Raw genomic sequence first — 13,352 nt, 5'->3', positions numbered from 1 at the left:
CCTGTGACATCGCTAGAAGGGGTTCTTTGACTCCAAGCTGCATTCAGTTGAAAATGTGTTCTGTTGAAAAGCCCGAGTCCACATGGTATAGTGAAAAGTACCGAGAACTTCCACTCTTGCGTCAACAAGCCTCCAACGCAGACCTGCAGACGCAGGACTTGGTTAAGTGGCCTCGGCCAATGCCATCCACGAACCATCACTTCTGTGCACCAGCCGCGAGGTCTGGTGACTCTGCCCACAGCCGTCCCCGGGCACCAGAGCTTGCTGTGTCCGAGTGAGGGGTGTGAGGGGGAATTACCAGCCCTCTCAGGTGGACCCCCCCACCCATCCCAGCTCCCAAAGTCCTGCCGCAGGGTCCCTGCCCACCAGGCCACCAGGGGGGTAACTGGCTTGGAAGCAAGCCTGGTACTGCCTAACAAAATAACAACTAACAGGGCTTCCCTGGTGGCACAGTGGTTGAGAATCTGCCTGCTAATGCAGGGGACACAGGTTCAAGCCCTGGTCTGGGAAGATCCCACATGCCGCGGAACAACTAGGCCCGTGAGCCACAACTACTGAGCCTGCGTGTCTGGAGCCTGTGCTCCGCAACAAGAGAGGCCATGACAGTGAGAGACCCATGCACCGTGATGAAGAGTGGCCCCCGCTTGCCGCAACTAGAGAAAGCCCTCGCACAGAAACGAAGACCCAACACAGCCAAAAATAAAAGATAAATAAATTAATTAATTAAAAAAAAAAAACTAACAAAACAAGCAACTGTCACGTGAGTCTTTGTCTCAGGGGAAGCTCTGGGGGAACCCAGACTAAGACGAGGACATGACCAGAGTTAAATGGTGGGGTTGTAGATGGGAAAACTCACTTCCTAAGAGGTCAGCTCCCCACAGCTTACCTCCGCATCAGTGTGCTTGCAACCCAGACCTCAGCAGAATTTTTGAATGTAGGAACAAATGATTTTAAAGTTGCTTTTGAAAGAGAAACGTGAAAGCAGCAAGGATTTTTATTAAAAGAAAACTGATAAGGGAACCCTTGCCCTTCCAAGCACCCCAATGCATTAGAAAGTGATCAAAGTTTACAGTTTGCTGTACACCTGCAACTAACACAACACTGTAAATCAATTTTACTTCAATAAGAAAATAAAAAATAACAAAAATATTTTTTTTAAAAAAAGGAAAGAGATAAAGTTTAAATGCTGTAGCCCTGGCACAGAAATGAAAGAACAATTCCACAGGACCACAAAAGCTCAAGAAACAGAAATATTTTTCAAAGATACTATTGGAAGAATTAGCTTACTCTATGGGGAAAAACTTAGAACTTTACCCTAAAATAAATTTCAGATGGAGGAAAGCTCTAAAGGTAAACATCTCAAAGTATAAAACGCTAAAAGCAAATAGAAGTAAATGTGTATACATTTTGAGTAGAGGATAGTTTCCTAAATTCCCTGAGACGATCTGTTCTCTGTAGGTTTCTCAAGATATCCTCGACCTTTATCACCATTAGAAATTAATATTTAACCAGCATATGTGGCTGAACAAGCTAGGCCTTGTGGATCTGAAGTGGCAAGAAGACTGCAGGGCTAAGCCCACCTCCTCAGCTGCTCTCTCACATTCTCCTCAATCCCCAGAGCTGGCAAATCTCAGCAAGGAGCCGAGACCCAGCGGGGCCCGAGTTCCCAGCAGGTAAGTCCTGGCTTTCTACTTAATCGATTATGATTGTTGGAAACGGCACCGTCTGGACCTTGACTCTGCTGCCCCAGTGCCGGGTGTTGGCGTGAAGGCCAACTCGCTTGGAGGCTGGAGAAAACAGGGTCTATCTACATGCTGTCTGTGGGGCTACAGGCACCACGCTGTGGGGAGGGATGCTGGCGCTCACAGGTGCTCACACTTACCCATGTGTGATAAGGCGGGGGCGGGGGACCATCTCGGGGCCACCGCCAACACAGCAAACACAGGACACACGTGTGGATTCCTCTGCTCTCTACCGCTTGCCACCCGCGTGGTGGGGGCCTCTGAGCCGCTGTTTCTTCCTCTCTAAAATGGGGATTTTAATAGTACCCACCTTGTCAGGTTCTGGTGAGCCCCGACTCTCATAACATATGGAAAATACCCGGCACATGGGAGACGCTGAATAAATATCAACTCTTCCCTTACCTTCTTAACATCTGTGACTCTGCAAATGCTCTCCCTTCATGACACGTGTAGTCTCCCCACAGGTAAATTCAGAGTCTACCCATGCAGTGGGATTTGAGAGAATTAAAGGATCTCTCCCGCCAATCTAGCAGGCTCATTACAATCCCATCAGAAGATACAATTCTTGAGAAGGAACCTTTGCTTCTCCATCAGGCTGGAGTTAAAGCAATAACTTGTGGTTGTTTGCTATGTGCTGGGATTCACATGCTTGGCCTCTATTGTATCCTCATCTCACAAGGGAGAAAACTGGGACAGAGGAGGTGAGGAAGGTGGTCCAAGACCTCACAGCTCGTGACCACGGAGGTAGAACTTGGATCGTTCCTGCTGTACCACCTGGCGCTTTCCGCCCTGCCATTCTGGGAAAGTGGTGCCTATTTCAAGCACCTACCCTGTCCCTCGCCCTGTAGTGAGCACCACAGGAAGGGTTAAGCTGAGCCCCTTGGAGATCAGGGAGCAGGCTGTGGAGGGAGCAGACAGGAGATGCAGGGCAGCTGATGGGCTCGATGGGGGGATGGAGAGGGTGGGAGGTGGAAAGTGCAGGGCTGCACACAGGGAAGGGGGCTCTGGGCTCCTGCAGTGGGTGAGGGCTCAGAGGGGGTGGTCTTCTAGGGAAGCCTGAGCAGGCAAGCCCCTGATGGCCTTCTGCCCTGAGGACCTCGGATGGCTCCGGGTCAGCCAAGCGACACAGTGTCATGGGGCCAGATGACAGGTCTGGAAGAGTTCATCCTTGGATGAAGGTGTGGGACAGAGATGCCCCAGAGAGCTGTCACTCCGTGTGTCCTCAGCGTGGATTTATGACATTTGAAACCAGGAAAATGTTGGTGCTGCTGAAAATTTAAATCATGACTTCCAGACTTAAAAATTCCCAAATAATGTGCGAAGAAATAGAGCCCTGAGCTTCACTGCGCCCCCAGCCTCCGACAGCTGAGGGAGAACAGGGGTGATTCACACTGCAACAAGGGAACTAACAAGTAATCTGTTACGTAACATTACTTTATAAAATGATAAAAGGTTCAGTCCACCAAGAAGCAATGCAGTTCTAAACACATACAGACCTAACAGAAAAGCCTTAAACGTATAAAGCAAACCTCGGTACGGCTATGGGGAGAAATTGCCAAATTCACCAGCATAATAAGAGACTTCAGCACGTCTCCAGCAATGGCAGCAAGATGGGTGGTAGAGCAAGCGAACAGAAACAGTAGTGAAGACTTAAAGCATTTAAAGCATTTCAATAAGCGACAATCTCGGTTTATTGGACGTATATGGAACGCTCCACCTAGTAATTAGAAAATACACTTCCTTCTCAAGAGCACATGGAATGTTTATAAAAATTCAGGATGTAGCAGGCTGTAATGCAAGTCTCAATGTCGATCAGAGAACTGCTATAATACTAGCTGCTCTCTGACCACAAGTCAATTCAATTAATGAAATTATAATTCAAGAAAAAGATAAGTAAAAATTGCTATATGTGTCTGGAAATTTTTGGAAAGGTACTACACAGCTCATGAATCAATTTAAAAATGTGATAGAAGTTAAATAATACTTAGAAAAAATGATAATGAAATATGCTCATTTAAAAACTTGAGCTATGTATTGAAAGAAGTATATAGAAGAAAGAAAATAGTTTTAAATGCTTATATTAGAAAGTAAAAAAGGCCAAAAAGTAATGAGACAATCACTCAACTAAAGATGTTAGGAAAAGAACAACAGGATAAAGATCACTGAATGCAGTCAATAATAAAGACAAAGAGGATAAATTAGGGAAAAAGAAAATAAAGGTAGATGAGGGAGGATCAACAAAGCCCAAGGGCTATTTTTTTTTAAGACTAATAAAATAGACACAGTTCTGGCAATATTAACTAAAGGCAAAAAGAGAGCGGAACAGGTAAAAAAATATGATAATAAAAGGGGATATAATTATAGATCCAACAAACTAAAAAGGTAATGAGTATATCATAAAAAACATTCTTGTCATTAAATCTAAAAAAATTGATGAAATAATATCAAATTGGGTTCCAGGAGAAATAGAAATCTTAAATAGTCCTATAGTAATAAAAAATGGATTTGTTAGTATCAAATATTCCCTCAAAAATGATAGGAAGGGACAAATGATTTTATGTATGATTTCTTATACTCTTTTAGTGACCGGACAATTCCAAATTTCAAAATTATATGACTGTTTCAGAGAATCAAAAAAGAAGCAATTACCCTCAGAGCAGTCTACGATACCATAGAATCTGACAATAAAACCAGAGAAAAAATTCTATTCAAAATGTTAATACACCATAGTTTTATTCCAAGAATGAAAGGATACTTGAAAATTAGAAAATTTAATGTGATTCATCACATTAACAGTTCAGAGGAGGAAAACCATAAGATTTTCTCCTTTGATGAAGAAAATCTTTCGACAAAATTGAACATCTATTTATTATACAAATAGGAATAGAAGAAACTTTTTAATAAAGAGTACCCAATAAAACCCTGTTGTCAATAGTGAGTGTTGGAAGATCCCTTCTACAGTCAATGAGTTGAGACTTTCACTACCTCCATCACCACTGTCCCAGAGGCCCTAGAACGGTGCCGGGCACGTACAGGATTTTAAATGCTAAGTTTTCTAGCAGCCACGTTAACAAAATCAAAAATACATGTGCACTACAATAGCCTATATTATGTAATACAACAAAGTAAAATGTAGTCCTGCACTCAAATTATGTAATGGGGAAAATTTCCACACTGCTTCAGTTTTTAGATTTAAATTTAAATTATTAAATAACATTAACTGACGTATTCATTTCCTCAGTAGCACTGGCTGCATCTCAAGGGCTCAATAGTCAGATGTGGTTCATGGCTCTGATGCTGGACAGCACAGTCCTAGACAGTGTAATAGGGCAAGAAAAATAAAGTAAAGGGACTAGAAAGAACAACATTTTCCCAGTTCACTAAGGATACTACTGTTTACGTTGAAACCCACCTGAATTAACAGATAAGTTATTAAAAGTTCTAAGAGAATGTAACTAGGTGGCCAGAAAAAAAGATCAAACCTACAGAATCCACTGCAATTTCATATGTTAGCAATAAACAGTTATCTTCTTTGATTGCTAACAAGAAAAATCACTTTTTCACGTATTTATGAGACTCCTTTCCATTTCTGATAAATGCTTGTATTTCTACTGAATTATCTTTTTCTTATTGAAAAGTCCTTTTTATATTATAGACCCTAACTCATAATTAGCGATATGCATTTCAAATCCCTTCCTCTACCCTGGAAGTTGTCTTTCTAGTTTCCACTGTTGGAAGAACAGATATTCTTAACAATAATGTAGTCAGATTTGTCAGTCTCTTACGGTTAGCTGATTAAGTGAATCATTTAAGAAATCCTTCCTCTCCACAGTAATAAAAATATACTTCTCTGTTGTCCTAAGAAGTTTGCCTTTCACAGTTAAGGATTTAATCTATCAGGAGTTTATTTTTGTACATGGGGTGAGAAACAGATTCAAGATCATGTTTTTTCCAAGTAGCCAGCCAGTTGTTCTAGCACCATTTAATAGTTTATTCTTCCTCACTGGCTCTGTGATTCCACATATGTCCATTTTCCAAATCTTTTGTGGGATTTTTTTCTAGGCTATCTGTTCTGTTGGATTGGCCAGATGTCTATCCTTGCATCAAAACGGTTACATTTTCACAGCTTCATCTGTCTCATAAGTATAGAGCGAGACTGCAATATTCTTTCTCAAGCGCATGCTGTTCGTTCTCAGGCTTTGGCTTCTCCGTTCATATTTTAGAGTCAAATATCCATGTGGGATTTTGATTAAAATACTACTGAATCTGTTCATCAGTTTGAGGGAAATGGAAATGTTTATGGTACTGGGTTCTTTATCCATGACTGGGCATTTATTTCCATTTATTCAGCTCTTCTTTAATGTCCTCCCATGGGCTTTTATAAGTCTCTTCATACAAGTCTTGCAGACCTTTTGTAAGGTTTTGTTAGGTCCACTCCTGGTGTCCTGTTCCTAAGTCAGAGCTTGTCACTGTCCCTGGGATGGGGAAGCAGCTGTCCACAGTCACACAGCAGGTCCGGGAGGGAGGTCCAAGCCGGAATCTGCAGGCTGATGTCTCAGCCCTGTGCCGCATCTTCAGACCACTTCACATCTCCTTGTTTCTACTTCCAGATAAATCTCAAATCTATCTGTTCTCTCCCCTGCAATTTGCTCTCCAAGCAACAGCTGGCGTGACTTTTAAGCCCTCAGGCACCTCAGTGCTCTGCCCCAGACCCTTCAAGGACTGGATGTCCCCCCAAGGGCAGTCGGGCCCTGAGCTGCGGGCTCCCCTCTAGGCTGCTCCCTCTTCACAGGCTTGGCTCTGCAGCCCTCGTCACAGCTGGCCACTGTGGCTTTCTCTCTGCTTATTCTTTCACCATCTGCCTCCGACCCTGGATGCCACACAGCAAGCTCACCTGGCAGTGCCGGCATGGGGGCCCGCTGGCCTGGTGAGGGACTCGCTGCTCAGCCACGTGCTAGCTGTGTGACCTTGGGCAAACCTCTCTGGGCTTGCGTTTCCTCATCTGTAAACTGCAGATGATGATAATCTACCTTGTGATGAGAGTTGTGAGGGCCTGAGTGATCCTGTGGTAGGAATGCCTGAAAAAGAACCTTTATACATGCTAATTATTATCACTGTCACTCTTTACAAAACGGAAAGTTCCGTTCTTCTCTCACAGCCCCTCTCTCAGAGTTCCATCATCACACCTCTACCCCCTCTGCACAGCCTCCACGAAAGATGCAGGGTTCACCTAGGGTCTGCGCTGGGCCAGGCGCTGTGCTGGGTCAGGGGCCCCGCGCCTCGGGCACCGCGTCCAGAGCCCGCTGGAGCCCTGCACAGGCACAGCGCCCGGCCCAGCTCTGGCCATCCCTGCAACCTCGCCCCCTCCCTCCCCGGCCTCTCGTCCAGCAGAGCGGTGCTGGGGGGTGAGCGGTCCTCTGCGGCCCCCGGCGACGTGGTTCGGAGCTTGGTCGGCCCCGCACGGAAGGGCCTGATCCCCGCACCAGCCTGCGGTCCTCGCTGGGTGGAGGGAGGGAAGAGCTGCGCGGGGCGCGCCTGGGTCCCCGCAGACCCCGCCCACCCGCCCCACCGGCCCCGCCCACCCGTCGCGGGGGCCTCAGCCCCTGCCAGCTCCACAGATGCTTCAAAGGGCAGATGCTCCTTTGAAGAGATGCTGCTTCGTTAAAGCCAGGGGGGAATGGCTTTCCGTGGGAAGTTCCCAGCTCGTGGCTGTGCCGCAGGCCCTGAAACTGTGTTGTGTGTCTGTGTGTGCCTTGTGTGTACGTGTACGTTTACGATGGTGTGTGCACCTGTGCATGTGCACATGGCTGTGTGCGTGTGCACGTGCGTATGGCATGTGTGTATGTGCCCTGTGTTGTGTGTGTGTGTGTGTGTGTGTCCAGGGTGAGTGTAAGTGTTGGAAGCAGGGGAATCTGCGTGCCCTGCTGGCCTGGGGGGGGCTCCCTGCAGGTCCCCTTTCCAGGCTCTGAGCCCCGGGTCAGCCTGCCCGGCCAGGTGGGTGAGAAGGGAAGCCCAAGTCCAGATTTGAGGAAGTCTGTGTTTTGAATGCTGGTCAGCTTCAGGGAACGGGGTCTCTGAATCCAGTGAACCTGGTTTCAAATCCTTGCCCGCCTCTACTTCTCTCTCTGCCTGGGCTCGTGGGCTTGGCACTCGGAGCCTCCTGCGGTCAGGTCAGCCTCCTGCACGGCACATCAGGTCCCAGTGGCCCCGAGCGGGTATGGGTACAACGTTCGTGGCCCAGCGCTGGCACAGAGCGAGTCTCCTCGCTTGCCTTGCCCAGGCCAGCCCTTCTTCAGCCCATGAAAGAGCCTGGAGCCTTCCGCTGCTCAGAGGTTACCTGGAGAGACCCCAGGAGAACTGGCCCCAGCCTGGGTGTGGCACAGGGCACTGGGACACAGAGCCCCTTTCCCTTGTCTTCTAGGCCCGCAGCCCCTGCAGGCTCCACCGTCTCTGGGCCCTGCTCTGCCCGGCCCGACCCTCACGTCCTGTGGAGGATGGGAAGCAGGAGGGCGGGGGTGGGACGTGCTGCCGGGTAAATAAGCCGAGCAGGCCGCTCTGATTGGCTTCGGGGAGGCGGACACTCTGTCTACATAAATGGCAATTGCAGCCTCTGTGCCTTTTAACTGTCACCGAGGAGGAGAGAGAGAGACAGACAGAGAACGAGCACCTCGGGCTGCCTGTGAGTACCGCTCCTTTGTCCTCAGAGCCTGGGGGACCAGACTCGTGGGGGAAGCCAGCTCCTGGTGGCAGCGCCCCTCCGGTGTGGGGACTTTGGGGACAGGAGGTCCACCTGTTGATTGCAGCCGGGTGGGTCTCCTCAGGCCAGCTGGGAGGGGTGAGCGTCCAGCGCTGTGCAGGTATGGCATACTGGAGGGACTTTCTGAGACAAGAGGTGTCAACCTAAATCACCTGCTTTTGTGTGTGTCGTGTCCAAGTGACAAGTCAGATAAAGAATCAGAAACTTCCAAGGGTTTTTTAGCCCATGATCTCTGAGCCATAATAGCAACATAACAGAGCGAGTGGAAATTCTTTTCCAGGCTGGTTCATGGTGCATCTGGAGCCCACAGAGGCCGGGAGATGACGGGGGTGGGGGGAGAAGATGGACTCCTCTGGTCCTCTGCCGTGAAGGACATCCTCCTGCACGATGCTTGTAAAAATCAATTGGGTCTGATGTTTACGAAGGCTGAGCACACAGTAGGTGGTCACTAATGGGACCTACATTATTAATAAGCAAGTAAACTGCAGGTGGGAAAGTGGGAGAGGGGTCCATCTGCCCCGAGTATGTTGTCTCCTCCAGTTTCCAAGGGAAATTCAAGCAGGTGGCTTGGGTTTTCCCCTTCATCGTATTTCTCTGAAGGGTTCCAAGACTTGGGTCTTTACAGTTGGTTTCTCATTTAAATCAGCAGTATTTTCCTTCTGAGGAAGAACCAAAACAAAGGGGACAATTGCGGCATAAAAAGTGGCCAGGGCAGTGGTCACCCTGGAACAGTGAACACACAGGCAAGATGAGGGGCATCTGGGTGTATCTGAAAGAAAAAAACATGACGTTCACAGCAGGCTTTTCTGTCTCTCTGGGCCCATGGCAGGTGGGCTGCCGCACAACGCCAGTTTGCTTAAAATAATGAAAATAAGAGAAAACCCATTTAAACCTCCACAGATTCAACTAAATTGCTGGGGGGGGGGGTGTTATTTACATATTTCCCCCTCTTCAGGCTGTTGTTTATTCTGAAGGTTTTACCCTGTTAACTCTCCATCTGAGTCTGGTGGTAAGTTTGGGGAGAGACCCCAGGAAAATTAGACGCTCTCGATATTTTAAAAGAGCGGTCCCAAGGTTTCTCTGGGTCTCATCGGCATTTCTGCAGGAGGATGCTCGGGGCCGACAGGGGCAGCGAATTGGCACACGGCCTCCGAGGAAAGCTCCAATCCCCCTGCATTCTCTGAGTGGCTAGGCTCCCTGTAAGCGAGAGTCGTGGGGGACCCCACGCCAAGGGGAAGTGGTCTGGTCTTCTGAGTGCACAGACCCACGTGTGAAACCGTTCCTGAGCTGTGTGGCTTGGTCCAGCCCCTGCTTCCCCGAGCCTGTTTCCTCATCTCTAGGGTGGGGATAATTTTGCTTCTCTGCAGAGCGGCTGTGAAGACAGAGAGAACAGAGATGAAGGGTTACCACCAGGCCCTGTGGACGGTCACCATCCGGCATTTGTCAGGGTTTGGAGGAACCGGGGCAGCAGCGCTGCTCCTGGGTTGTTCAGCTTCTGCCGGTTTCCGTTTGTGTGGGGACCAGCCCAGGCGGGGGCCTGGTGCCCGTACCTGGAGCGTCCTCTTCTGGGTGTGGTGATCAGGTGGGACCCCGACCACACTCTGGGTGCCAGGCACTGCCTCCCCAGCCCAAGTGGGGGCCCTGGGGTCTGTGGGCTCTGACCCCTTGGGCCGTGTGAGGGCACAGGTGGCAGGCATCCCGGGTGTGCCCCGGATGCTCGGCCACGGGGGTTAGGGGGAGGCTGGCTTCAGAGTCAGAAATGCCAGCACCACTGTTCGCATTACTGGTTCTCTGGCCTCCGTCGGGGCACCAGCCCCTCAGAGCCTTGGTGAAACAGCAGTAATAATACTGGCAGGGGTGATGAGAGTGTTAAGGGCATAAGGCATACGGTAAGCTTAGCAGAAGGTCAGGCGACACTGATTCATTTGGTTTCTTGGACCGTCAGATGTGGCCACCAAGGTCCAAGTGTTCTCAGGATTTGGCCTGGAGGAAGCCTCAGATGCAGGCTTCTTAGCCATGCGGGTGACAGGCCTGCAGCCATGCCCAAGGGGTACGTGTTCACAGTGAATCCAGGAGTCAGTGTTTACTGCTGAGCTGACTGGTGAAGAAAAGCGGAGACTCCCCAAAGCATGTGCTAGAGATGTTGCCTAGATGCACAGCGGCAGGTGTCCTGTGTTTACTCTCGCTGTGTCGTGTGTGTCGTAGTCACGGGGCATCCCGGCTGTCGTGGAAAGAAGCAACCAACTAGAACATCAATTAATAGTCTCAAGTCTATAGAAAAGGCAGAGGGTTGTGACCTTTTATCAACGATTAATGTGACTTCAATGAGAGAAAGGGGGGAAAGGATTGAGGGAAAGAAAGAGGAAATAAAGTAAGGGGGAGGAGGTCTAGTCTGACACCCAATTAAAATGGAAACAGAGGAGGAAAGTTAAAATTAAAATTACTGATCATTCTTATGTAAATGTTGTAGGAGAGCAAACATGAGTGAAAATGATAAAAGTGATAAAATTTTAAGCTTAAATTGAAACTGTGAGCAAACGATAAAAGCTAGCAGAGAGGGGGTGTTTGTCATGCCTACCCAGCCTGAAGGTGGGTGACATTTCTGTATCATTCTGGTTTTTCTGGAAAGAAATTTGGCAACACGCAAAAGAACCGTGAAACTCGCACCTCTGGATTCCACTGGGGACTTAGTATATTTGAGGGATGAAGTCAACAGGGGGATAAAGTGACAAGCGCCGTGACGGGTAGCACACGGCCATGTTCCCCTCGGCAGTGCTGTTCACAACAGCCAATGGCCCTCAATCCACGCGGGAGGCGACCCTGCGAAACCGGCAGGTATCGATAAGGGTACATATGTGCACGATATTAACGTAATTATGCACAGTGTAATTAGGGTTATGGGGAAAATAAGTGAAAAGAGGCTAACGGATGATACACATAGCCTGATGCCAGCTGTTGGAATGGTCTGAGCTCAGGGGTAAATTGGAATGATATCAACTAGTTTAATGTCACTGTTATTTATCAACTTTTGAAATTGCTTAAGTTGTGAAATTTTCAGCCAGCTTTATAATCCATCACAATCCGTTTGCAGGGATGTGAGTGGAAATAGTAGTATCTTCCCACGAGAGTAAAATTGAAAATCATGGTATAAATTTCTTCATGCCTCCACCCCACGGAGAGCTGTTGGCCAGGAAAATACTGAGATGGCGACTGTCTATTAATCAGGGACCGGATCGGAAACAGACGCAAAGTTCCTCGCACATCAGAGGAGCAAGGCTTTCCCCTTGAAGTCTGATCTGGGTCCAGGGTGGGCCTCCACCCTCCCCATCCCCCGATTCTCTCCTGCTGCCCTGGTGCTCTGTCTGACCTCATGATGATCCGACCTGCTTCTTTCCTAACATCAGGATCCGCAGAGGCCAGACACAGACAGCTTTACAGTCCTGAGTGGCTCCTGCCTGCAGCATCTCGCTGCCCCGTTACAAGGGGCTGAACTGAGACTCCAGAGGCCACGGAGGCAGCCGACAGCAGCCCAGCCTCTTGCAGCAGAGCCAGGGCTCGAGCCTGTTCTCTCTGACCTTAACCGCTGTTCTTTCTAGGCTGCTGGGAGGAAGATCACTAGCTGAGGATTGCAGCGGGGAAGAATCTTGTTTTGACAGTGTAGCAGGGAACCTCTGTAATCCAGACCCAGCTGGCCAGAGGGGAGGTGCTTCCGGCCCTGACCGGGGAAAACCCACTGCCTGTCTGCTCAGGCTTCTGTGAGATTTCCCCTCTGACAGCAGACTCCCTAGAGATGCTGCCATGGCATGGACCGCCAACCATATAAGTGATTTTGTACCCTATGTAGAATTCTCTGTAGTACTTAGTGTTATGGTCATTTTACCAATAGAAGATGGAGGCTCGGAAGTCAGCTGGCCCGGCCACGGGTACACACCTCACAAAATGTTGCGAGCCCCTTTTCTTCCTAGTTACCATTTGTCAGGAGCAAGGGAGGCGCCCGTGGACGTTGCCTCGCCTGTGGAGGTGGCCTCTAGGGAGCATCCGGGCAATCATTCCTGGAAGCTCAGGGAGAAACCTGTTTTTCAAGTTTCTCATCTGGAGGGTTCGTCGTACTTTTTTTTCAGGAAACCCCAAAGCTGTTGGAGATGCACTGCGCCTGTGTTTGAGTCCAGTGCGTTCAGGACGTGGCAGGTCGGAGGTCAGAGCGCTGGGTCCTGCTTCTCTGAGCCCCAGCCTTTATCATTTGTTCAGGGGGTGATAATAGTCCCAAGAAGGTTGTTATGAAGATTAATTAGAGCATATGCAAAGAGTTGACGTAGCACTTGGTGCATGTAAGCTAATATAAATGCTGACCATTAAAAAAATTGTATTGAGCTACAGTTGACTTACCATGTTGTATTAATTTCTGCTGTACAGCAAAGTGAGTCAGTTATACACATATATACATTCTTTTAAAAAAATATTCTTTTCCATTATGGTTTATTACAGGATATGGAATATAGTTCCCTATGCCGTACAGTAGGCCCTGGTGTTTATCCATTCTGTATATAATAGTTTGCATCTGCTAATCCCAAACTCCCAATCCACCCCTCCCACCCCGCTCCCCCTTGGCAACCACAAGTCTGCTCTCTATGTCTGTGAGTCTGTTTCTGTTTCATCGATAAGTTTACTTGTATCGTTTTTTAAGGTTCCACATACAAGTGATATTGAAATGGGACAGGACCCTACGGTCCTTGCCCCATGTCCTCAGCCTGACTTTCATCTGGGGAGAAACTTTAGCCAAAGAGTAAGTTTAATCAGAGAAGTGAGAAAATGCAGAAACAGAGGAAAACAAAGGAGACCAAATCATAATAGTT

The sequence above is a fragment of the Tursiops truncatus genome, chromosome 9 (assembly GCF_011762595.2).
Source record: "Tursiops truncatus isolate mTurTru1 chromosome 9, mTurTru1.mat.Y, whole genome shotgun sequence".
NCBI classification, from domain to species: Eukaryota; Metazoa; Chordata; class Mammalia; order Artiodactyla; family Delphinidae; genus Tursiops; species Tursiops truncatus.
Note: the sequence above shows the minus strand (reverse complement) of the source record.